The sequence below is a fragment of the Sus scrofa genome, chromosome 1, assembly GCF_054392235.1.
Source record: "Sus scrofa isolate SSC_HxYL_T2T_F1_AM1 chromosome 1, Sscrofa_HxYL_maternal_Yorkshire_Landrace_v2.0, whole genome shotgun sequence".
Lineage (NCBI taxonomy): Eukaryota > Metazoa > Chordata > Mammalia > Artiodactyla > Suidae > Sus > Sus scrofa.
Window position 1 is genome coordinate 151,135,299 of NC_139383.1, and position 26,890 is coordinate 151,162,188.

Here is a 26,890-nt window from a genome sequence, read left to right on the forward strand (position 1 = left end):
ACTAGATCTAGTCATATTTTCTATTTCTTCCTGAGTCAGTTTTGGCAGTTTGTGTCTTTCTAGGAATTTGTCCATTTCATCTAGTTTATCTAATTTATTGGCCTATAGTTTTCACAATATTCCTTTATAATGCTCTTTACTTCTGTAAGTTTTGTTCCTTATATTAAAACTTGAGTCTTCTCTCTTTTTTCTTGCTCAGTCTAGCTAATGGTTTGTAAATTAGATCTGTTTGTTTCACAGTGTTGTTCAAGAGTTCTATTTCCTTGTTGATCTACTCTCTGCTTTTTTGACCATTATTGAATGTGATGCTTCAAAAGAAGTCTCCAGCTATTGTTGGATTGTCTGTTTCTTCATTCTATTCTCTCAGTTTTGCTTCATGCACTTTAAGTTTTTGCTTTGGGGTCTTTCTTTCATATGTTTGCATATGTAGTTAATACTGTTATGCCTTCTTGAGGAATTAATGTTTTTGTCAGCATAAAATATACTTCTTTATAACAAGTTGTGTCTTAAAGTCTATTTTGTCTGTCATTGGCATAGACAGAGCACTATTTTGATTACTGCTTGCATTGTATATATTTTTCTTTCTTTTTTGTCTTTTTTTTTTTTTTTTTGCCTTTTTCTAGGGCCACTCCCGCGGCAAATGGAGGTTCCCAGGCTAGGGGTTGAATCCAAGCTGTAGCTGCTGGCCTATGCCAGAGCCACAGCAACGTGGGATCCGAGCCGCATCAGCAACCTACACCACAGCTCTTGGCAACACGGGATCCTTAACCCACTGAGTAAGGCCAGGGACTGAACCCACAACCTCATGGTTCCTATTGGATTCGTTAACCACTGCACCACGACAGGAACTCTGTTTTTTTGTTGTTGTCATCATCTTTTTTTTTTTTTTGCCTTTTTCTAGGGCCACTCCCGTGGCATAATGGAGGTTTCCAGGCTAGGGGTTGAATCGGAGCTGTAGCCACCAGCCTATGCCAGAGCCACAGCAACGCAGGATCTGAGCCATATCTGTGACCTACACCACAGCTCATGGCAACACTGGATCCTTAACACGCTGAACAAGGTCAGGGATCAAACCCACAACCTCATGGTTCCTAGTCAGATTTGTTAACCACTGCACCACAATGGGAACTCCATGCATTGTATATATTTTTCTATCCTTTCATTTTTAACCTGTTAGACCTTTTAAGTCTAAAATATCTTTTGTAGACAGAATAGAGTTAGGTTATATTTTTTTTAATTTTTCTTCCAGAGTCTGCCTTTTTTTTTTTTTTTTTTTTTTTGCTCAGTGTCTAATACATTTATATTTACTGTAATTACTAATAAGGTAAGGCTTATGTCTGCCATTTTACTATTTATTTTCTCTATGTTGTATATAATTTTTGTTTTGGTACTCTTTCTTACTGCCTTCTTTTATGTTAATATTTTCCAGGGTGCCATTTAAATCTCCTTATTGATGTTTTTGGGTTTTTGTTTGTTTGTTTGTTTGTTTCCTTTTTGGGACCACACCCACGGCATATGGAGGTTTCCAGACTGAGGGTGAAATCAGAGCTATAGCTGGCAGCCTATGCCACAGCCACAGCAACATCAGTTCTGAGCCATGTCTGTGACCTACACCACAGCTCACAGTAACGCCAGATCATTAACCTACTGAACAAGGCCAGGGATCAAACCCACAACCTCATGGTTTCTAGTCAGATTTGTTTCCACTCTGCCACAATGGGAACTCCTCCTTATTGATACTTTTACTGCATATTTTTAATCAGTTTTTGAGTGGTTAATAAATTGATTAACTTAAAACAATCTCATTCATATTAATATCAATATAATTTCAATTGCAGGCAAAAGGTTTGCTCCATTATAGCTCCATTCTCTCTTCCTTTGTGCGTTATTATCATATAAATTACATTTTATACATCAGAAGCTCATCAGCACAGTTTTATAATTGTTGCTTCATGAAGTTGTCATTTAAATCAGACAGGAGGAGTTCCCGTCGTGGCAAAGTGGTTAACGAAGCCAACTAGGAACCATGAGGTTGCGGGTTCGATCCCTGCCCTTGCTCAGTGGGTTAAGGATCTGGCGTTGCCATGAGCTGTGGTGTAGGTTGCAGACGCGGCTCAGATCCCGCATTGCTTGGCTCTGGAGTAGGCCGCTGGCTATGGCTCTGATTCGACCCCTAGCCTGGGAACCTCCGTATGCCGAGGGAGCAGCCCAAGAAGTGGCAAAAAGACAAAAAAAAAAAAATTAAAAAAAAAATAAATCAGACAGGAAAGGAAATGTTACAAAATCATATGGATTCAAGTTACTATCAAGGGTCCCTTAATTTTAACTGAAAGACTCCATTGTCATTTATTGTAGAGCAGATTTGCTAATGATGAACTCTCTGTTTTTATTTATCCATGGATGCTGTAATTTCTCCTTTATTTTTGAAGGATACTTTCTCTGTATATAGAAATGTTGATTGATATTCTTTTCTTTCAGCACTTTGAATATGTCACTTCACAGCTTCATTTTCCCATGGAGAGTCAGTCATTAACCTTACTGAGGATCACTGGTACCTGATGAATCATTTTTTTCTATCTCCAAAATTCTCTCTTTATCTTTTAACAACTTGACTGTGATATGTATAGTTGTAGATTTATTTCCGTTTATCTAATTTGACATTTTTGGGGTGTGTGCATAAGTGCTTTTTATTCAAATTTGTGAGTTTTTAACCATTATTTCCTCAGATATTCCTTCTACCCCTTTCTTTCTGTTCTCTCGGTAATTCTTATTGTGGATATGTTGGTATGCTTGATGGTGCCCCACAGGTTTTACAGCTCTGTTCAATTTTTTCCATTCTTTTATCTTTCCATTTCTCAGACCAGATAATTTAACTTGCCCAGTCTTCAAGTTCATTGATTCTGACACCTTAAACCTGAAGTTAAATTTCTCTAATGAATTTTTTCATTTAATTTATGGTATTTTTTCTTTCTAGAATTTCAATTTTGTCCTCTCTGTTGAGCTAGAAATTTGAGATTTGGTGAGAGACTATTCTCATACTTCCTTTTCATTATTTTTTCTTTTTAGGGCCACACCTATGACATATGGAGGTTCCCAGGCTAGGGGTCCAATCAGAGCTGCAGCCACCAGCCTAGCCACAGCCACAGAAGCACAGGATCAGAGCCACAGCTCATGGCAACACTGTATCCTTAACCCACTAAGCAAGGCCAGGGATGGAACCTGCATCCTCATGGTTCATTAACTGCTAAGCCATGACAGGAACTCCTCCTTTCATATTTAAACATGCTTTCCTTTAATTTTTTTTGAGCATATCTGTAATGGTTGATTTAAGGTTTTTGTTTAGTAAGTCTAGCTTTGGGGCTTCCTATTGACTGCTTTCTTCATGTATGAGTTGTACTTTCTTATTTCTTTGCATAACTTTGTATTTTTTGGTTGAAAACTGATCATTTTAAATAATATAATGTAGTAACTCTAGACATCATATTCTCCCCTCCCACACCCAAGTTTATTATTATTGTTGCTTGTTGCTGCTATTTGTTAATGTAGTGACTTGCATTCCTTGTAGTGTGCCAAGAATGTTGTATGCAAAGTGTCCTGTGTTGTGTGTGTAGGTTGGGGGGTATGGGGAGAAAAGTCTTCTTTCAATATCTGATAGTTTACAACTCTTTCTTAGCCTTCTCTAAAGGCCTCAAGGTCTTTCCCAAGCATGCACACATGCTTACACATTTTAGATCTCTGATAACAGGGTTTTTTTGGGTTTTTGGTTTTTAGGGCCACACCCACAGCATATGAAAGTTCCCGGGTTAGGGGCAGAATTGGAGCTACAGCTGCCGGCTAAGGCCACAGCCATAGCCACTGCATGGGGATCCGAGCTGCATCTGTGACCTACACCACAGTTCATGGCGACACTAGATTCCAGACCCACTGAGTGATGCCAGGGATCTAAACTACATCCTCATGGATACTAGTTGGTTTCGTTTCCACTGCACCACAGTGGGAACTCCAGAAGAGTTTTTTAAGACCCCTTTTGTCAAAATTCTGCCTGTCTGTGGTGCTGAATTGAAACACAGAGACAGAGTTTTGGGTAGAAGAGAAAAAATATTTTTATTGCTTTGCCAGGCAAAGGAGGCCACAGCAAGCTAGTGCCTTAAAGATGGTGCCCTCCACTGGGGAGAACTGCAGGAAGTTTTATAGTAAAAAGGAGAAAAACAGATTTTGGGATAAGAATCAGTGTTGAAGGCAAATATAAATTCTTCGTTCTTTGTGGGGGGTGGAATCTTTGGTCATCTAGGTTGGTGTCATGAGACCTTGGTAATCTTCTGGGTTATCACATCTGGATCTTTCCTAGAAATAAAAATACTTGAGAGAGGGGTATAGTGATTAGTGCTTAGGGGCAATGTAGGAAGGTCCCCAAAAGAAATATCATGTGCTTATAATTTGTGACTCACAGGCCGTTGTGCTCAGAGTGCCTATAGCTTGCCAGTGATTGTGTTTAGGGTACAATTAAGCCAGGGAGAAGAACAAGGAAGGACTCTAAGCATTTCAGTTTTTAACTAGTCATTTCTAAAAGAAGCATAAGGAATATAACTTTTCTCTTAGGAATATGAGGTGCCTACATCACTAAGGTGTCTTCTTCATTTTCCTGATTTTGATCTTTCTTTCAAGTTTTGACCAGGTTCTTTATGTACTAACTTGTATTGAAGTGTTGGGCAGTTGCAGTGTTAAGTAGTTGCTGCTGTTTGTTTTTGACAAATGTCCTGGGAATAGGATGTTCCCATAGAGCAAAACTCCAAGTCAGGTAAAATAACAATAATACCCTGAAAAATAGGGTTTTTCCAGGGAACTGTGAGACAAACCAAATAGTGACAATACTCTGAGGATGGGATTTTTAGGGAGCTCCAAACCTGTTCTCCTTCCTCCAATAGCCGCAAAGTTGCTGGCTTTGACAGCTACAGTGGTTGTAGGGTTGCTGGATTTCATGTTTACTGCCCAGCTGTGTGGAGGGAGAAGGGTTTAGATAGCATTACAAAGACACAAACTCTGCTGTTCTTACACATTTCCAGCAATTTTTCCTGAACAAACCCTCCTCATATTAATGCAAGACTCTGGTTAATTTTGAGTTCTTTTAAAGGTTGATTTTGACAGTTGTTGTCAGTGTGCTCATCACTCTTTTGGAGAGGTGCATTTGCAAAACGCCTCACTCTACCACTCCAGAAGTAAAATTTCAATTCGTTAAATTGTAAGAGAATAGAACCACAAAGCACATGCCTTTTACTTAATAAATGTGTGTTAAGCATCTAGTGTTTGCTGGACATTGGACTAGGTCCTGGAGATTTAAATGTGGGAAAGAAATAGTACTCTCAAATGTTCACCATTCACCAAAGAAATGAACACATGGATGGAGATAAGTGAGCTAAGAAAGGGATCAAATTTTCTCCTTCAGGACTAAAAGGGGTGTAATCTGGCCAGAGAATGTAGTAAAGGGGCTGACATGTCCACTTCTGTTTACACTTTGTGTAAGCCAGAGAAAGAGACCTATAGGGACACTGTGAACTTTGCCCACATTTTTGTAGTTTTTCACTTTATTTCTTTTTTTTTCACCTAGATGATAATAAAATTCTTAAAATTAAAAAGCCTACTATGTGCTTTGATCAGAAGAGCAGAAAAAGACCAGTAGATGTGGAAAAAGAAATTTATTCCATTGTTAGACTTAGGGGATACAGATACCTCAAGAATAAAGAGTAGGTGGTAGCAGCTGCAGAATAAAGATAGAAAGAGAGAAAAGATAATGGGTTTGATGCCCCAGGTGTCTTCAGTGGCAAACATGCTTAGGGACAGCCAGGGATGGGGATTTTGCTCCAGGGGCTTAACAGGCCAAGGTACCTGTGTTTCCCTGATTCAGAGGTCCATGTGTCATTTAATTTCATTTTAAAGTGATTTCCCTTCCAATTCAATATCGTAAAAAGGTGCAGGTTCCTTTGCCACAATTTGACAGAAAGTATGGGCTGTCCTTTCCTCAGTGCAAATTACATTGGGAGCATTAGAGAATGTCTCAAGGCCAGCTTAACCTAATAAACACCTCCTAGCAATAATACAAACGCTGTGGGTTTACCTAAGTGTTCCTATGGGAAGCTTCATTACTTTCCTCTAGGACGGTATCCAGTTTCCCTACCTGGAGGCTGTATTTGGTTTGGTGCAAGCTGAACTGATCCCCTCAGATCCCAAAACAAGCCGTAAGATGGAGACAGAATTTTGCAGACAGACAAAGAAATGCAAATACTACAGAAGGCACAAATTGGGGATAACCAAAGTCACAAAGTCAGTGCTGGAGTCTGTTTTGGAGGTGGTGTCTTAGTCCATTTGGGCTGCTGTAACAAAATATTAGAGACTAAGTGGCTTATAAATAACAGAAATTTCTGGAGTGCTGCAAAAATAATACCATTTGCAGCAACATGAATGGAACTACAGATTATCATACTAAGTGAAGCCTGAAACAGAAAGACAAAGTGCCATATGATATCATTTATATGTGGAATCTAAAATACAACACAAATCAACTTATTATGAAACAGAACAGACTCATAGACACAGAGCAGACTTGTGGTTACCAAGAGGTTGAGGTTTGGGGAGGGATGGAGTGGGAGTTTGGGATTAGCAGATGCAAACTATTATATAGGGAATGGATAAGCAACAAGGTCTTACTCTATAGCACAAGGAATTATATTCAATATCCTGAGATAAACTGTAATGGAAAAGAATATGAAAAAGAACACACACATATATATATACACACACACACATATACACAAAGATATGTGTAAAGAATGTGTATATACTACAAGAATGTATATATAAATATATATAGTTGAATCACTTTGCTGTACAGCAGAATTAACACAACATTGTAAATCAAAAATACCTCAATAACATTTTTTTAATTTTTAATTTTTATTTATTTTTAATTTAATTTTTTTATTACTTAATGAATTTTATTACATTTATAGGTGTAAAAATTTTTTTAAAAAAAGAAATTTCTGGAGTTCTGGAGGCTGGGATTCCAAGATCAGTGTGCCAGCACAGGCAGGTCCTGGTGTTTCAGATGCCAACCTCTTCCTGTGCCCTCACGTGGTGGAAAGGAAGGGAGGTCTCTTCAGCCTCTTTCATGAGGGCATTAATTTCATAATTAATGCAGAACACTCCCAAAGGCCCCCACTTCTTAATACCATCACATTGGGCTTTAGGTTTTGACACATAAATTTGGAGGGACACATTTAGATCATAGCAGGCAAAAACAAAAATAAAACTTTCCTTGAAGACAGCCCTCCCCCATTCTTCTACTGGAAAGCACACTATATTGCAAATGTCTTCATAGACCTCTCAGAGACTGTAATATAGACAGATGCTGCCAAATCAAAATTATGGATTCTCATTTCTCTTGAGTAAAACCCCATTTGTTATTTTAAATGAAGGAACACAATCTAAATTCATAAAATGTTTAATTTATGTAATTTTTAAGATGTATGGTTTTACACATTTCTAGTCCCCTCCGGGGCTATCAAGATTTGCCTTGATTTTTTTCTTTAAGCAAAATTCACTGCATAATAAGCCAGGTGATGTCGTGGTGACAAACAACGCCCAGATCTGCTCAGTTCGCACACAAAGGTTCCTGCTCATTTACATCACTCACATCACATGTTCTCCCAGCCCTGCGGGGGTTCGGCTCTGAGCTGTCATCATCCCCACTCTGGGACGTGGGCTGATGGAACAGCTGCCATCTGAAACATCGTCAACGATCACGACAGGGAAGAGTACGAAGCAGCTCCTCCTGGCTCTCAAAGCTTCCGCCTGTAAGTGACATTCATCATTGCTGCCTGCTTCTCATTAAGTAGGTGAGTCACAGGGAGAAACTGAATCTCAAAGAGGCCCTGGGTGTTGGGGAACAATGCACACCCAGCCTACCCCACACACCGTCACATGGTCTGTCCTGTGCCATTGCACACACTGGAGCTAGAGCTGCACAGCTAGACATGGACTTCCCCCACAGGTTTACAGTGCAGGAAAATACAAACAGGGCTCTGCAGAGACTTGTCCTCATACCTGGTGGGCGGGCAGAACCCAAAGTGGGTGGCCACCACGGCTAGTGGTCCAGCCCAGGAAGCTCCTTTGTCCCCATATGTCTGAGACTGCCCTCCTCCTCCCAGACACGTGGTAGCCCAGCTTGGGAAGCCTGTTCCACTCCCTCAGACTAAGAGGAAGTGGGAGTCCCAGCACCAGCAGACAAATCAAAAGACCGAAGACTAAAATATAACTGATTTGGAACCTCAGCCTGGAAAAGTAAGCCAGAACTTGAGAGCTAAACCTAAACAGGGTGACTGCCTGCTAAAATTTAAGGTTTAAATATGACCTGAGTCTCCTAACCCAATAGACAAAATGTCCAGGACACAATTAAAAAAATCATCTGTTATGCCAAGAACCATAAAAGTCACAACTTGAATGAGAAATGACAATAAATTGACATTAACACTGAGATGAATAAGATGTTGGAATTATCCAATAAGGATTTGTTTGTGTATTTTTTTTTTTTTTGTCTTTTGTCATTTTAGGGCCATACCACAACATATGAAGTTCCCAGTCCAGGGGTTGAGTTGGAGCTGCAACCGCCGGCCTACACCACAGACACAGCAAAGTGGGATCTGAGCCAGGTCTGCGACCTATACCACGGCTCATGGCAATGCTGGATCCTTACGCCACTGAGCAAGGCCAGGGACCAAACCCATGTCCTCATGGATACTAGTTGGGTTCATTAACCACCGAGCCACAATGGGAACTCTATGTTTGTGAATTTTTTAATTGAGGTATTATTAATTTACAATGTTGTGTTCATTTCTGCTATACAGCAATGTGATTCAATTACACACACACACACACACACACACACACACACACATTTCTTTTTATCCTTTTCCACTATGTTTTATCTCAGGATATTGAATATAGTCCCCTGTGTTATGCAGTAGGACCTTGTTGTTTATCCACTCTCTACATAAGAGTTTGCATCTACCAACTCCAAATTCCCAGTCCATCCCACTTTCCCCCACCTTGGTAACCACAAGTCTGTTCTCTATGTCTGTGCATCTGTTTCTATTTTGTAGATAGGTTCATTTGTGTCATATTTTAGATTCCACATATAAGTGATATCATATAGTATTTGTCTTTCTCTTTCTGTCATACTTCATTTAGTATAATAACTTTAGGTCCATCCATGTTACTATAAATGGCATTATTTCATTCTTTTTATGGCTGAGTAGTATTCCGTTGTATATATGCACCACATCTTTATCCATTCATCTGTCGATGGTCATACTGGTTGTTTCCATGTCTTGGCTGTTGTGAATAGTGCTGCTATGAACATAGAGGTGCATGTATCTTTTCAAATTAGAGTTTTTCTAGATATATGCCTAGGACTGGGATTGCTACATCATATGGTAGTTCTATTTTTAGTTTTTTGAGGAATCTCCATACTCCATAGTGACTACACCAACTTACACTGCCATCAATGTGGGAGGGTTTCCTTTTCTCCATACCCCTCCACATTTGCTATTTGTAGACTTTTTTATGATGGCCATTCTGCAATAAGGATTTTAAAATAGGTGCTGTAAAAATGCTTCAACAGTCAATAACAAAAATGATTACAAAATCTTAGCAAATAAGTAGAAATCACAAAAAAAGAACCAGGTGGAAATTAAAGAAGTGAAAAATATAATAGCAGAAAAAATTTAAAAACTCACTGGATGAGCTCAGCAGTAGGATGGTAATGAAAGGATAGAATCACTGAACTTGAGGAAATAATTTGCCCCATTTAAACAACCAATCTAAATGACAAGGAAAAATAGACTTCAAAAAATGAACTGAGTCTCAGAGATACATGGACTATTAAAAAAATTAACATTTCTGTCATTGGAGTACCAGAAAAAGAGGAAAAAGAAAAAGGATCCGAAAGAACTTATGGAGAAGTAATAACTGACAATTTCCCAAATTTGTTGATGCACACAAACCTATGGATTCAAGAAGGTGAACAGATCCCAAGCAGGATCAGCTGAAAGAAATCCATGCCATAAACAAAGCCAGAAATCTTGAAATCTTGAAAGGAGCTGAAAAGAAATGATGTGTTGTTACCTGGAGGGGAAAATATTACAATGACAGTCGAGCTCTCACCTGAAACAATGGAGCTAGAAAAATGTAGCACATTTTTCAAGCATTGAAAGGAAAAAAATTCAACCACAAACTATATCTGGGAACACTATCCTTTAGGAAAGAAAAAAAAATAAAAATATTTTCAGATGAAAGAAAACTAAAAGAATTTATTTGCTAGCAGACCTACCCTTACAGACTGGTTAAAGAAACTCATCAAAATGAAAGGAACTGATGAAAGAGGGAATCTCAGAGCATCAGGAAAGAATGAACAACAAAAATAACAGAAATGTGGGTTCAAACAAGAAACTAACCTTCTTCTCAAGGTTTTATAATTCATGTATTATCAATCATCAGTCATGTTTGGTTATTGAAATAATAATGTTAACACCACCTGATATTCAGGCCAGTGAAATTCAAAAGAGGATAAAGTAAAGAGATCTAGATAGCCCTGAAACTCCACAGTTAACACAAAGTAGTAAAATGTTGATACTAGTAGACTGTGACAAGTCACATATTTATATTTTATGCCCAGAGAAACCACTTTTTGAAAAAAAGCTGTACAAAGAAATATACTCAAAAATGCTGTATATACATCAAGACAGAATTTCAAAAACATTGTTCAAGTAACCCCATGGAGACAAGAAAAGAGAAAGAAAGGAAAAAGAACCAGTGAAACAAACACAAAACCAATAATGAAATGGCTGACTTAAGCATCAACATATAAATATAAATATTTACCTTTAATGTAAATGGTTTAAATACAGCCATAAAAGGAATTGGTAGAATAGATAAAAATAACATAATCCCTTTATATTTGTCTGGAAGAGACTCATTTCAAATATAGCATAGGTAGCTTGAATGAGTAAATGATTAAACATTTATCCATACCATGGATAACTATTCAGCAATTAAAAGGAACAATTGTAGATGTACACAATGACTTGAGTGGATCTCAAGAGAATTATTCTGCTCACAACATTGTAAATCAACTGCACTTCAAAAAAAAATTTTTTTTTTTTTTTTTGTCTTTTTGGCATTTCTTGGGCTGCTCCTGCAGCATATGGAGGTTCCCAGGCTAGGGGTCCAATCAGAGCTGTAGCCACCAGCCTATGCCAGAGCCACAACAACGTGGGATCCGAGCCACGTCTGCAACCTACACCACAGCTCACGACAACACCAGATCCTTAACCCACTGAGCAAGGGCAAGGATCAAACCTAAAACCTCATGGCTCCTAGTTGGATTCGTTAACCACTGCACCGTGACAGGAACTCCCCCAAAAAAATTTTTTAATGAAAAAAAAAAAGAAAAGAATTGTATTGCCTAAAAAAAATCCAGTCTCATATGCTACATACTGTATGATTCCATTTACATAATAGTTTTGAAATGACAATATTTTAGAAATGGAGAACAGAGGTTGCCAGGCGTTAGGGGCCCTATGGGGATGGGAAGGTGGAGAGTGAATGTGGTTATAAAACAACAACATGGGTGGTTCTAGTGATGATAAAATTTTTAGTATCTTGACGATGGCAGTGGATAAACAAATACACATAATAAAATTGTATGCAACTAAATACACACATACACAAATGAGTACAGCTAAAACCATGGAATTTGAAATAGACGGATTTTATCAATATCAATATCCTGGCTATTATCAATCCATTAACTTTGCAAAATATTAACATCAGGGAAAACTGGGAAAGTGAATAGGGGGTCTCTCTGTATTATTTCTTAAAACTGCATGTGAATCTATAATTATATTGATTAAATTTTCAATTGAAAGTAATTTGTAGGTTCAGTTGCTTTAAAGCACATGCATGTATGTGCAGGCATACCCCTAACCTCCTTCTCCCATCCCCCAGTAAAGCCCGCAATCTGCCCTTCTTATTGAAAGAGTATTTTCTTCCTGGGTATTCACACCTCTCATACTGTCCCTGCCCTCTCCTCTCAGGCATCTGTAGGAGTTTGAACAAAAAGAAGCCTCCAGGAAGCAGGCTTGACCCAAGGGTTTGGCCCCTTTTTTGTCCTCAGTTCTAGGTATGACTGATCCAGCCCTTTGGTTCTGAGTCAGCATGAATTGGCTCATTAAGTGCTGCAGTGTTAACACCACAGCACTGACTAAGCCCAAATTTGGCAAGCCAAGAGAGAAGAAGAGAACAGAGAGAGGAAAGCCAAGAAGCCCAGGAGGCAGGGTTGAGAATAAGGATTTAAAGCCAAAGCTGCACAAGGCAACTGAGCTGCTTTTACAGGTCTTTGAGGGCTGCTGGCTCCTTTCCTGGCAGCAGGAAACAACGGAAGGACCAACTGTTTGTTCAGTCACATCTTTGTGATTAATTATAAATTGTGTGCCGCAGGAACATATAGATGCCTTCCAGGACAAGCAGAAGGAAGACAGGTTTCCCCTGAGGCCACTGAAATTCTCCAGGAGTCTTAACAGGTTAGATCAGTGACTTGGTGTATACACAACTGTAGTGCAAGAACATCCCTAGGAGGATAGCATTGATATAAATCACCTTTATGCATTTGGTAATTTATTAATATTGACAGCCGTTATGGATATGATCTATTCAATCCACACTCCTTGATTAGGGCAGTATCCTCTGCAGTGTAGACATTGGTATAAGGCTGAGGACCTGGTCCTGGGAAACCACCACCAGACATAGGGGCTTCTCTAGGCTGATTCTGGCTGCAACCAGCACCTGTAAGGAGAAAGGAACAAGCAGATAAGGAGAAAAGGGAAGCATCATTGGCCTGTGAAATGGCATAATTCCTAATTTCCTCTCTATTTTTTTTTTTCTTTTTGCCATTTCTTGGGCCGCTCCCACGGCATATGGAGGTTCCCAGGCTAGGGGTCTAACTGGAGCTGTAGCCACTGGCCTACACCAGAGCTACAGGATGCCAGATCTGAGCCACATCTGCAACCTACACCACAGCTCACGGCAACACCAGATCCTTAACCCACTGAGCAAGGCCAGGGACCGAACCCGCAACCTCATGGTTCCTAGTCAGATTCGTTAACCACTGCACCACGACGGGAACTCTCTAGTTTCCTCTCTTTAAAACCTGTCTTGTTCTCCTGGCTTTTCTTGCCATTTCCGCCATCACTTTCATATCTACTCAGGCAGGACCCCATGGTCAGTCATTTTAAATCATTAGAATCTGTGGGATCTTACAAGTTTTGCTTTTCCAGCTTACCACCCTTTCCTTATCCAAGGATTTTGGAGGAAGTGACCAAAGCTCTGCTGTTTTGAGAGTTCCATGGTGGCCTAGCAGTTAAGGACCCAGTGTTGGATCAGCTAGGCTTCTATCCCTGACGCAGAAACTTCCTCGTGTCCAAGGCGTGGCCCCAAAAAGCACACACACAAAAAAATCTCTGCTGTTTTGATTCTCAGAATGTGTGCTTTGTTAATCTTTTCTTGATTTCGTTGTGCATGGCCTAAATGACTGCCCCAATCTTATGTCACCACCTCCAAGCCCCCAAGGATACACCTGCCTTTTCCCTTTTTTGTCGAATTTCCTGTCCTCCCAGTTTTGCAAAATGATCCACGACACCCAAGGAAAGAAAGCCTTCTCTCACTTCCCCTCTCTTCATCTCATATCACTTCTTATCTCTCTCATTCTTCCTTTTTCTTTCCTTTGCAGTCAGCCTCTACGTGGAGACCCAATCATCATTGCTCACATTGTTAGTCTCTCCCTTTCAGCCACAGCCTCCCCTTCCATTAACCACCAGACCAGGGTCCCTTGCAGCCTCCAACCCCTCAAACCTTGATTCCTTAGCCCTTGGAAGACAGTGTCCCCCTCCTTGCTCTGATGAAAAACTCTCCCCAGCATCTGTCACAGCAACATAAAAGCCATTCTCTGGCCTGGCTGTCTTAACCTGCCACTGCCTGGTGTCCACGTGCCTGAGCTTTCATGGACCTCTCCCTGGCCCTGCTTCCTGGGTGCTCTCCAGGCTCTCACACTTTTCAGATGAACTTGGCCTCTTCTCTATTATTTTATTTCTTCTTGCAGACCCCAGTTCATAAGCTCTTTTCAAGTTCTGTTTTTTGTGTTTTTTTTTTTTTTAATCTTTTTTTAGCTATTTCTTGGGCCGCTCCCGCGGCATATGGAGGTTCCCAGGCTAGGGGTTGAATCAGAGCTGTAGCCACTGGCCTACGCCAGAGCCATAGCAACTCGGGATCCGAGCAGTGTCTGCAACCTACACCACAGCTCAAGGCAACACCGGATCCTTAACCCACTGAGCAAGGGCAGGGATCGAACCCGCAACCTCATGGTTCCTAGTTGGATTCGTTAACCACTGTGCCACGACGGGAACTCCAGGAATTTCCCCTTTTCTGTGTGATCTTCCTTCACATCAGCTAGCAAAACTTCAGAGACGGCTGTAGACCTGGCTCCAGAGTCCGTGTCAGACTCTGGCCTCTGTCTCTGACCCAGTCCATTGTTCCCAGTTGTTTACTGAGCATCACCATCTGGATTGCTCTTTGGGAATGCAAGTCTTTGGTATCAAAGTCTGAACTTACTACCTTTCCTCCAAACTCTTTCTTACACTGTGAATCCTATTTCTGCTCCCATGACCAAATCCGGGGGTTGGGCACTCTGTCCCCTATATGTTCTTGGGGAGCACTGGGTCTTCATTACTCTAGTCCAGGCATCTAGGGCAAAGCCTAGTACATAGAAGTAGATGTTCAGTACATTTATGAATGATCCCTTGTCCTCAGCTGATCAGCTGTTAAGTCTTAGCAATGGGAATAGTTCACTTCCAACAATTCAGATAAATGTACAAAGGGCCTGGCTTGAGCTGGCAGCAATGCTGGAAATTGCAAGGATCAAAGAATTAAGTTGTGTAATCCTGTTCAGTTTGATACGATGATACCCGTAAGCATATTACAATGATTTTTAATATTTATTTTATTTCATATCCAGCCATTCTACCAAACTAGTTCTAGGCAAGTGATTCTCATGAGTTTTCTAGCCCTGTTATTTAGCAACAGTGGCCATTTACTTTCCTCTTTTGAATAATTATAGTTCTTATTTCTGTTTAATTTGTATTACATTTCAAATCATTTTTGAATCATAAAATAAACAAAAAAGTGCCCAGACTCTCAACCAGAGTGTCTCAACTGCTAAGAAAGCATCTCGAAGGGCAGATGTGACAATTCATTGATGTTTCTGTGGTGGGAAGCAGGTGTACATGAACTTTAGGTATCTAGACAGGCACCAGCTTTTTAAAAATGTCTTTTTAAGGGCTCCCTTCAAAACAGCAGTTAAGTCCCATCACCATTAACATTGTTAGGGAGTTCCCATTGTGGCTCAGTGGGTTAAAAACCCAACTAGTATCCATGAGGTTGCAGGTTCGATTCCTGGCCTCGCTCAGTAGGTTAAGGATCCAGTGTTGCCACAAGCTACAGTATAGGTCACAGACATGGCTTGGATCTGGCATTGCTATGCTGTGGTTTAGGCCAGCAGCTGCAGCTCCAATTTTACTCCTAGCTCTGGGAACTCCCATATGCCGTAGGTGCAGCCCTAAAAAGAAAAAAGTAAAATAAAATAAACACTGTTAGAAACAGTAACAATGTCCATTATGTACATTATTACCCAGTTGGATATTGTTATTGCCAGCAGATTTACATCCTCAAAGAAGGAAAGGTAAATGCAGCATCAGTGAGAACCATATAGGAACTGCATTTAGGAACCAGGATGGCTTAAGAAGGGATGCTCAGAGTCAAGCCCTCCAATCCAGGAGCCCTTCATTTCTAAGGGGACCCTAGAAATTACAGCTCCACATGGGAGGATGGCACCTAGTGGGTGCTCCCTTGGTTTCATTCATTTGTTCTGCAAAAACAAGCAAGCCATAAACCTAGAAAGATTTATTGTGATTATTCTGTAATCCCAGAGTAACATCAGCAGCACCATCTTTCTGTACAGAGGAAGAAACCACACTGTGGGATTTTTTTTTTTTAAGAATGAAATCATTAAAAACAAAAACTCCTGAAGGCCTTTCCAGCATGAAGATCAGCCACAGCAGCAAAAACTGCCAGGTACACTGCTTTGTTCCTAAGGAAAATGAAAACAGAGTGGGCAGGGTGGGTGTGGGGTACTGCTGACTCACACATTTTCTGCTTGCTCACTCAGGCATCCAGGCACAGAACCTGGAAACACTGGGGTCCTTGGTGGCCTCTGGCAAAACTGCTTTAATTCATTTGCTCTTTCTACAAGTAAGGCAACTACTGTATTCTAGGAACTGGGCTTGGTACAGTGATAACGAACACTAACACTACCCTTTTGAAGTTCTTAGTCTAGAGATAGTACAGATAAACAATTTTTAAAAAACGTATAAATTGGGAAACACATTTTCAAGGAAAAGAACAGGAGCTATAAGATGGCAATTAATATGGGCCATACTTTAAATCAGGTGAGCAGTAAAGGCCTCTCGCTAATATCCAATTGACAATCTGGGAGGAGGAAGCAGGGAGAGGGCATCATGGTCCAGGCAGCAGTAGTACAAAGGCCCCAGGGCAGAAAAGAGCTTTGCACATCAAAAAACTATAAGAAAGCCCAGGACTGCAGGGCAGCAAATGATAGGAAACAGGACAGGGCTGCGGGAGGGGAGGCAGCTGGCTGAGTCGTGCAGGGCTCTGGGGGCTTCACTGCAGGGTTTGGGTTTGGGTTGCTTGGTGGATTTTGTTTGTTTTAAGGGTAACAAGAGTATATGTGCCATAGTAGGAACAAACACTGAATTGCAGAAAACTGAAGAGTAGATGAGGGCAAAGAAATAGACAACCAACATGAGCTTATTTTTTGACGAGATCTTGCCTATAAAAGAATACAGAGCAAAAAGGTTGAGCAAGGATTCTTTTTTTAGTGGGGAAAGTTTGAACATACTTACAGACTGGGGCTGAGTCAGTAAAAATAAAATGAACGTGAATGGATGGCCTCTCTCCAGGGAGAAGGGAGTGTTTCTCAAAAAAGGCTACCAAACTCTGTGTGAGGAGCCCCTGGGAGGCTAGATAAAAATAAAAATCCCAGAGTTCCCTGTTCGCTCAGTGGGTTAAGGATCTGGTGTTAGAGTTCCAGCTGTGGTGCAGTGGGTTAAGAATCCATCTGCAGTGGTTCAGGTCGATATGGAGGAGTGGGCTCCATCCTCGACCTGGCACAATGGGTGAAAGGAGCCTTCATTGCCCAGCTGGGGCTTGCATTCAGTCCCTGGCTCATGAACTTCCATATTGTGCAGGTGTAGCCTTTTAAAAAAAGCATCTGGTGTTTTTACTGCTGTGGCATGGGTTCCTAGCCCAGGAACTTCTGCATGACAAGGGGGCAGTCAAAAAAATAAAAATAAAAATCCCTGGACAATACCCAACATTTGATAAATTTGATGAGAGTGATAAAGAAACAACAGTCATAAGTAATTCTAAGATCCCTGATTTGAGCGGCAGGATTGATGATGGAGTCAGTAATCAACACTGGGAATGAGGGACAGGAGCTAAGTTTGAATAGAAAATATCAGGAACCAGGGTTTGGATTCACTGAGCAAGATCTGAACCACAATGGAAACTGTAAATATGTATCAGGAGCTTGAGAGAGAGAGAGATGTGGGCTGGAGCTACAGATTTAGTGTAATTAAAGACAGAAGAGAATGTGTTTTAAAAGCTTTAAAACAATGAGGGGAAAGTACCATACACTATTCATTTAGAAATATTTTCACCCTGTTATCTAGCTCGCTATATAAAACCGAGTGAGCTCTTCCACGGTTTTGTCCAGCTCTTCCATGCCATCTGGATGGCAGCAGAACTAAGAGTGCCCAGCTCAGAGTTTGGAGCTGGATTTCTACAACTTTAGGAGCAGGGGAAAGTGCAGCCACAGTTGTGGGAGGGGAGGTGGGATCTGGCAAGGGTCGGATAAGATATATGGTCCCAGGCCAGCAGCCAAAGCCCAGGAGAAGTGGTTGTTTACCAGGACAAATGCAGAAGCCCACTTAGGGGACGGCTCTGGGGTTAGAACAAGGTCCCCAACCTCAGGCCCATGGATGGACTTTGAAAGTCCTTAAAGGTCTTAGAAAGATAAGCAAAACCAGGGATATCTGTGTAATTTTCCGGGAATATTTTTATATTTTACACATTCATATTTTATATTTTCAAAAGGTTCTTTTATTTAAAGCTTAAGGAACGCTGGAATGGGGGAAAGCTAGAACTTGGCTAGTGCACGGAGGGTTTCTGTCCCCACCTGCCTGGGCCCTCCTCCCCATATATACATCAGCCTTTTTTGGTTACCGACTGATTTCATATTTAAGCAACTTGTGAAGAGTCTGTTTATACAGATTTATGACTGGTTGGGGTTTTCTCAGACTTGAGTGAAAATGAAAGCTCTCAGTTCCTAGAGCTGAAAGCAGCTGTGGAAAGAAAAATTAATCTTTCCATTAAGATTTTTTTTTCAGGAGTTCCCTTGCGGCGCAGCAGGTTAAGGATCTGGTGTTGTCACTGCAGTAGCTTGGGTTGCTGCTGTGGCATGGGTTCAATCCCTGGGAACTTCCACATGCCGTGGGTGCAGCCAAAAAAAATTTTTTTTCAACATTTTCTACCAAGTTTGCCTTACTCTTAGTGGTTTTCTATTAAATGATAAAATATGAAAAAGTTATATCCAATTCTCAAACTGACAGGCTATACTATATTTCAGTTTTTCAGAAATGTCCTTAGAGAGAAGAATCAAAACAAAATTTTAATGATAGCTCCTTTTTGTAATTTTATTTTGTTTCTAAACTGCTTTATTGAAGTATATTTGACATATAAGAAGCTATAAATATTTATGCCTACAACTCGATGAATTTGGGGATAAGGATACCCCCCATGAAGCCATTATCAAGGCTATAAACATATCCACCTCTTCTCAATATTTCTTCCCATGTATTTAATATTACTATAAGTTTTTGAAGAAACAGCACTTAACATGAGATCTACTCTCTTAGCAACGGTTCAGTGTACAACACAGTATTGTTATCTACAGGCACTGTGCTATATAGTGAGTCTCCAGGACTTATTTATTTTGGAAAACTGAAACTTTTTAGCCCTTTTTCTTAATGAATTTATGAAAATTCTAATTTTATTCCATCACTAAAAAATGAACTGTTAGGGAGTTGCCATTGTGGCTCAGCGGTAACAAATCCAATAGTATCCATGAGAACTCCAGTTCAATCCTTGGCCTCGCTCAGTGGGTTAAGGATCCATTGAGGTAAGCTGTGGTGTCAGTTGCAGACCCGGATCGGATCTGGTGTTGCTGTGACTGTGGCCTAGGCAGGCAGCTGCAACTCCAATTCAACCCCTAGCCTGGAAACTCATATGCTGAGGGTATGGCCCTAAAAAAAAAAAAAATTTACAAATGACCAGAGAGGGAGTTCCCGTTGTGCCTCAGTGATTAATGAACCCAACTAGTACCCATGAGGTTGTAGGTTCAATCCCTGGCCTTGCTCAGTGGGTTAAGGATCCGGTGTTGCCGTGAGCCATGGTATAGGTGGCAGACACGGCTTGGATCTGACGTTGCTGTGTCTGTGGCGTAGGCCGGTGGCTATAGCTTCAATTAGACCCCTAGCCTGGGAACCTCCATATGCCACTGGAGCAGCCCTAGAAAATACAAAAGGCAAAAAAAAAAAAAAAAAAAAAAAAAAACAGAGAGGAAGTTCCCATCATGGCTCAGTGGTTAACAAACCTGACTAGTATCCATAAGGATGCCGGATCCATCCCTGGCCTCGCTTGGACATTGCCACGAGCTGTGGTGTAGGTCAAAGATGCAGCTCAGATCCAGCGTTGCTGTGGCTGTGGCTGAGGCCCGTGGCTACAGCTCTGATTTGACCCCTAGCCTTGGAACCTCTATATGCCTCAGGTGGGGCCCTAGAAAGACAAAAAAAAAAAAAATGACTGGTGAGGAGTTTCCTAGTGTCAGTAAGTTGAGGATCCAGTATTTTCACTGCTGTGTCTCATGTTCAATCCCTGGCCCAGGAACTTCCACATGCCACAGGTGCAGCAAAGAAAAACAAACAAACAAACAAAAAAACCCGGAGAATTAATAAATGCTTCAAAATATCAAATAGGTTGTTCTCCTGTTACCTCATATTTGGTACATGAAATATCTGCATTTTGGATATACCATCGAGCAGTTTTTGCCCAGCCCAGCTGTGGTACGTCACTGCCTGAGGAATTACTCCCAAGAGAAGAATTCATGGGCTGGCTCCCTTTATAAACACAAAAGTCATGCTGCAAACACTGAAAAGTCAATATGAATGCAATATGAATGCACAGCACCTTGTTTACAGTTTACAGTATAATTGCAAGCATTCTTTGGATCCAACACATTTGGATTTGAATGTTTTTACTGTTAGAATTGTGCTCCTGGTAAGTAAAAGCCTTATTAAATGGAGAGATTAACAATATTCCCTGGGGTATTGGGAGTCTGCTTCAAAAGCCACAGATATCACATAAGTATTTGAAAAAAAAAAAGTAAGTTTATTTTCTGGCACAAGTGTTATTCCTTAGCAACATCATTTACAAATATTTTCCATCAGTGCAATTTTGTAATCAAAGAGGTATTTTGAACTGTTTCCTAAGGTCTCACCTCACAGAGAGAAATAACATTAATTCATGTGTTTTGCTCATAAAAGTGCTATTCAATATGAGAAAAAAATACCTTTTAACTGAGAATAGTTCCACTTAGAATCATTTATTATTGGAAATTTGGGATGAAAATACACTTCTTTTTCTGGTAGAATAAAACAGAAATTATCCTATGAAACTAGAGATGCCTGTCCAATATAGCAGCCACTAGCCACATGTGGCTGTTTAAATTTAAATTACTTAAAATAAAAAGTAAATTAAAAATTCAGTTCCTTGGTCTCACTCACCACTTTTGAAGTGCTCAGTAGCCACCAGTGGCTCGTGCTGCTACGTTACACACTGCACAGACCATATCTACCATCTCAGCTCAATTTCTCAGTGCTGCTCTGGACATTAGATTTGACCTTGTGGCTCTACCCAGGTGGGCTACCTGGAAGGCTTGAGTTGTGTCACATTGCGGAGCCTCTACCAACTACACAATCAAGTTACCTGGGGAGTTTTTTCTTTATTTTATATTTTTAAAAATTTTATTGAAGTATAATTGATTTACAATGTTGCGTTAGGTTCTGCTGTATAGCAAGGTGGTATATAATATGTGTATATAATATCACATCTTCCTAATCCATTTTTCTTTTGATAGACACTTAAGTTGTTTCCATATCTTGGCTATTGTAAACAGCGCTGCAATGAACATCAGAGTGCGTGTATCTTTTTGAATTATGGTTTTCTCTGGATATGTGTCCAGGAATGAGATTGCTGGGTCATATGATAATTCTATTTTGGTTTTTTGAAGAACCGCCATACTATTCTCCAAAGTCCCTGACTTTCAATGGTTTGTCTTACAATGTTTTGGCTTTACCATGGTGCAGGAACTATACACAGTAGAAATTGTACTTTGCAGTTTGAATTTTGATCTTTCCTGGGCTAGTGATACATGGTGTGGCACTCCCTCATGCTGCTTGGGAGCAGCAGGGAGCCTAACCTTCCACTCAAACATTGAGAACACTTTATTAAACAGTAGGATTTGTGTTCGAAGATTTTGCCCAGCTGTACGCTAATGTAAGTGTTCTGAGCATATTTAAGGTAAGCTGGGCCAAGCTATGAAGTTCAAGTAGATTAGATACTGTAAGTGCATTTTCAACTTATAATGAGTTTATTGGGGCCATAACTTGGTGGGACAGCCACCAAGATAGACTAGTCAACCCTTGGTATTGAGAGGGATTGATTCTAGGATCCCCCACACCCACACAGCAGATACCCAAATCCAAGGATATTCAAGACTTTTATATAAAATGGCGTAGCATTTGCATATAACCTAGCACAGCCTCCCATATAATTTGTCATCTCTAGATTACTTATCATACCACATACAATGTAAATGCTATGTAAACAGTTGTCAGCACATGTGGCAAATTCAAGTTTTGCTTTGGAACTTTCTGGAATTTTTAGCTTTTTCTCCAATATTTTCTCTTTTTTTATTTTATTGAAGTATAGTTGATTTACAATGTTGTATTAATTTCTGCTCTAGGGAGAAGTGATTCAGTTATATATACAAACATACATATATTCTTTCACTTTATCATTATAGCTTATCTCAGGGTATTGGATATAGTTCTCTGTGTTATACAGTAGGATCTTGTTTATCCATCCTATATATAGTAGTTTTCATCTGCTAACCCCAACCTCCCACTCCAACCCTCCCCCAACCCCTCCCCTCTCCCTTGGCAACCACAGTCTGTTCTCTATGTTTATGAGCCATTTGTGTCATATTTTAAATTCCACATATAACTGATGTCATATGATATTTGTCTTTCTCTTTCTGACTTAATTCACTTAGTATGATAATCTCTAGGTGCATCCATGTTGCTTCCAATATTTTAGATCAGGGGTTGGCTGAATTAGCAGATGAAGAACGTGTGGATATGGAGGGCTGAATGTATATCCTGGGTCATAAAACAAACCTCAGTAAGTTTAAAAGAATCAAAATCATGCAGAGTTTATTCTCTGACCACAAAGAAATCCAACTAGAAGTCAGTAACAGAAAATTATGAGGCAAATCTCCTAAAATTTGGAAATTAAACAACATGCTTCTAAATAATCCATGGATGGAAGTTGAAGGCTCAGAGGAAGTTTTAAAAATACAAAGGACTGGGGGTTCCCTGGTGGCACAGCAGGTTAATGATCTGGTGTTGTCACTGCTGTGATTGGGTTGCTGCTATGGTGTGGGTTCAGTGCCTGGCTTTGGAACATCCACATGCCACAGGTGTGGCCAAAAAGAGAAAAAAAATACAGAGAAGGGAATGAAAATAAAAAGACAACATGTCAATATTTTTTGGCTGCCGCTGAGGTACTGCTGAGGGAAATTTATAATACTAAGTGAATTGAGAAAAAAAGTTCTCAAATCAATAATAGTAAGCTTCTGCCTCAAGAAATTAGAAAAAAATGAAAAACAAAATAAATCTAAAGCAAGCAGGAAAAAAGAAATATGAAAGAACCGAAATCAATGGAATTGAAAACAGAATGCAAGAGTCTGGGCTCATTGACATCATCCCTCTGATACACACCTCAGCTATCTGGGGCCAGTTAACTGTGCTTTTCCATCCTGAGTCCCCTTGGGGTATATCACTGGGGGTGGCTACAGTGACTGAGGGCTTTATGGTGGGAGTCCTGCCTCTATCCTGAGTTCCCTCAGGGCTCACCATCTGGGTGACTGAAATGTGATGACTGATAGCTGCAGCAGGCTCTGATTACTGATATGGCAGGCAACATTTTTTTCGTGGAAAGTGTGAGTACCAGTAAGTCATGTAGCACCTATTGTTTGCTATAGACCTTATAGTTTAGCAGCTAGAAAGAGAAAGCCCTGACCCCACCTTCAGAAAGGCCAAGGCCAAGTCCTATCTCCCTAGCCAACCTCATTCCCCAGCCCGGTGGTCTTGTAGTTGCACACTGGCCCTTGCAGAGGTGGCCTCCTGCTGTGGCAATTGTTGGCCAAGCCCTGGATTAGATGCATAGTCTTGTTCTGTGTCCTGGAGGATGAAAAATCACATCAAAAAGAAAGAGAAATAATTATACTCTGTGTTAAGTTCCAGAGGGAAATGACAGTGTGTCCCAAAAACAATGGGCCTCTTAAAGTCCCCAACAAGAAAGTAGAGTGTTCCTTGCTGTGAGGTGTTTCGAGGGGAAAACATAAAAACAAAAACTCTGGTCAAATAATTTTGGTCACTTCCAGCTAAAAAGATGTGAAGATTAACCTGAGGACATCTCAGGGCCCATGGTCAATGTCCTAGAGGGCTTCAAATGCCGGGGTCACCATTATCTGAGAGGATCTAACCCTGAGGTGATCCAGGGGCTGCTGGTGTGGAGAATGCAGTTGGGTTCCTCACATCTGGGCTTGGGATCACCACTCCAGTGGGAGGAGGCTGATGGTGTCAAGCCAACATAAGGTCTACATGCATTGATTGAACAGTAAATTTATTTGATTATTTAATTTTAGGACCACACCTGCGGCATATGGAATTTCCTGGGCCAGAAATTAAATCCAAACACTGAAGCTGGATCCTTTAATCCACTGTTCCTGGCAGGGGATGGAACCCTCCCCCTCTGCATTATGACACAAGCTGCTGCAGTTGGATTCTTAATCCACTGTGTAGAAACTTCTATAAATCACTCTCTCTCTCCTTTTTTTTTTTAACCAGCAACTTGAATGTTCATCCTGAGATGGAATATTGAAACACTGTGTTTGTCTGGCTTGTTTTCTGGGCTGTTTCTTTTGGTGGAAGGATACTAACTTTAGGGGGCAATGATACTGCCTTTGATTGGGATGGGACACACAGGGGTTACTGCAGCACACACATTACAAAACCAAGGTTAGTCAATACAATTAGGAGCAAAGTTCAGGGCAAACCTGTGTTCTCTATCTGGGAGGATAGCTGTGTTGTTTAAGTCAAAGATCAGAAAGATCCCTTCATCTTTGAAATCAGGGTCAGGCTCTGGAGCACACAGTGCCCTTTGCAAGCTGGCTGCCCTGATTCACTCCTCCAGCTTCATCAAATACTAGTGTCCCTCTTGCAGCCAGAGACAATGACTGCTTAGACTTGCCGGACTCTCTCCCACCTCCACGCCTCTTCACATGCTATTCTCGCGCCTACAGTGCCCTCCCGCCTCTCCTCTTCTTTGTAACTTGTCTCCAGTTTTCTGGGGCCAAGAAGTCTCCCCCGCCTCTCTGCTCTTTTGATCTTCCTCTCTGCTCTCACAGCAAGCCCAATGCTAACCTGCGTTCCTCTGAAAGATGAGATGGGATCTTTTAAATGTTGTCTCCCCAGCATCTAAAAGCGAATCTAGGGTAGAGTAGAAGATCAATAAATATATAGATGTGTGAATGCTCAAATACATTGTTTTCTCTATACTGGGGAAGTAGATCTCTTCAAAGATCTTTTCCTTCCTTGTTTGGAATGAATTACTGTGTTACTTTTATCATCAGAAAAGCATAATAATGTGACCATGTATTGCTTTTTCTAATCAGAGAAATTATTTTTAAACCAAAAATTTAAAAGGTAACCAATCACTGTAATCATTTATAACATTTTCAAAATTGGTCCTAAGACTGGATGATTATTTCAAGGTTTGTGGCATTTTTAATACTTAGGTTTCAAAATGTATTTTTCTAAAAACGAGAATAGGAATTCCTGTTGTGGCTCAGTGGGTTAAGAACCCGACTAGTATCCATGAGGATGTGAGCTTGATCCCACTTGCTCAGTGGGTTAAGGATCCAACATGGCTTCAAGTTATGATGTAGGCTGGCAGCTGCAGCTCTGATTCAACCCCTAGCCTGGGAACTTCCATATGCCACAGGTGCAGCTCTAAAAAAATATAAAAATAAAGACAAGAATATAAGAAATACTCTAGAGCACAGGGAACTATATCCAATCTCCTGGGATAGACCATGATGGAAAATAATTTTTTGTGTCTTTTTGGGGCTGCACCCATGGCATATGGAGGTTCCCAGGCTAGGGGTCAATTGGGGCTGCAGCTGCCAGTCTCCATCACAGCCAGAGCAACGCCAGATCCGAGCCTCATCTGTGACCTACACTGTAGCTTATGGCAATGCCAGATCCTTAATCCACTGAGCGGGGCCAGGGATCAAACCCATGTCCTCATGGATACGAGTCAGGTTATTTACCACTGAGCCACAATGGGAACTCTGGAAAATAATATTTTAAAAAAGGAAAAATAGAAATATTACAACTAAATCTTACTATATGACACAGCGTAAATGCATACCCACATAAATCTACCCTCTCTAACCTGAAATTTTCCTCATGGTCCTCACTGAGGATAAAGAATTTTGTTCCAAAAGCTGTTTTATTTTCTTTGAACACATCTTTTCTCTTTACTGTTCCATTTATGACATGTTCAAGTCACATCCTGGACAGTTCTTACCTATAAGGACTCTGAGAAGGTGCATGGTACTCGGGAATTTTGTGCTGTCAGGTAGATGTTAAACTTAGCCAACTGCTTTCTTAGAGTTTCTAAAATAAGTTTCTCTGATTACATCAACATCTTTTCACATGGCCTCATAGACTCATCTGCTGGCTCAAGAACAGACACCAGAATGACTTCCAGGATTTCGATGAAAAAGAACTCCAATTGCTCTGTTCTACAGAAGCTGCCACTGGCAGGCACAACCTCTATAATAAGGAACGTGGGCAAGGGTGGGCCCTGCTGAGTTGTCACTACAATGCCCCTTGAGGCAGTGATGCCTTTGTGGGCAGTCATTGCCTTGATTCAGTTCCCTCCTCTGAGATCTACTGATGTTTGACACTGTCACTGATTTAGACACACTGAGCTCTGTGCTTGCCCTGAACTTCACAAGTCACTGGGCACTGTAGCATTCAGGGAATAGCACCCTGAAGAGTAGTTTCTGTTTCTGGCAGTTCCATGATAGTTTTAGCATGAGTGTCGTGATATATCATTAACTTCTTGGCTTCTACTTAAAAATCCTCATCAGTACAAGCCAGCACAGCCAGGCCAGAAGTCACAACTCAGAGGGAGTACCAGCAGACACACCCTTCCCACATGCTTCTCTTGTCTGCTTTGT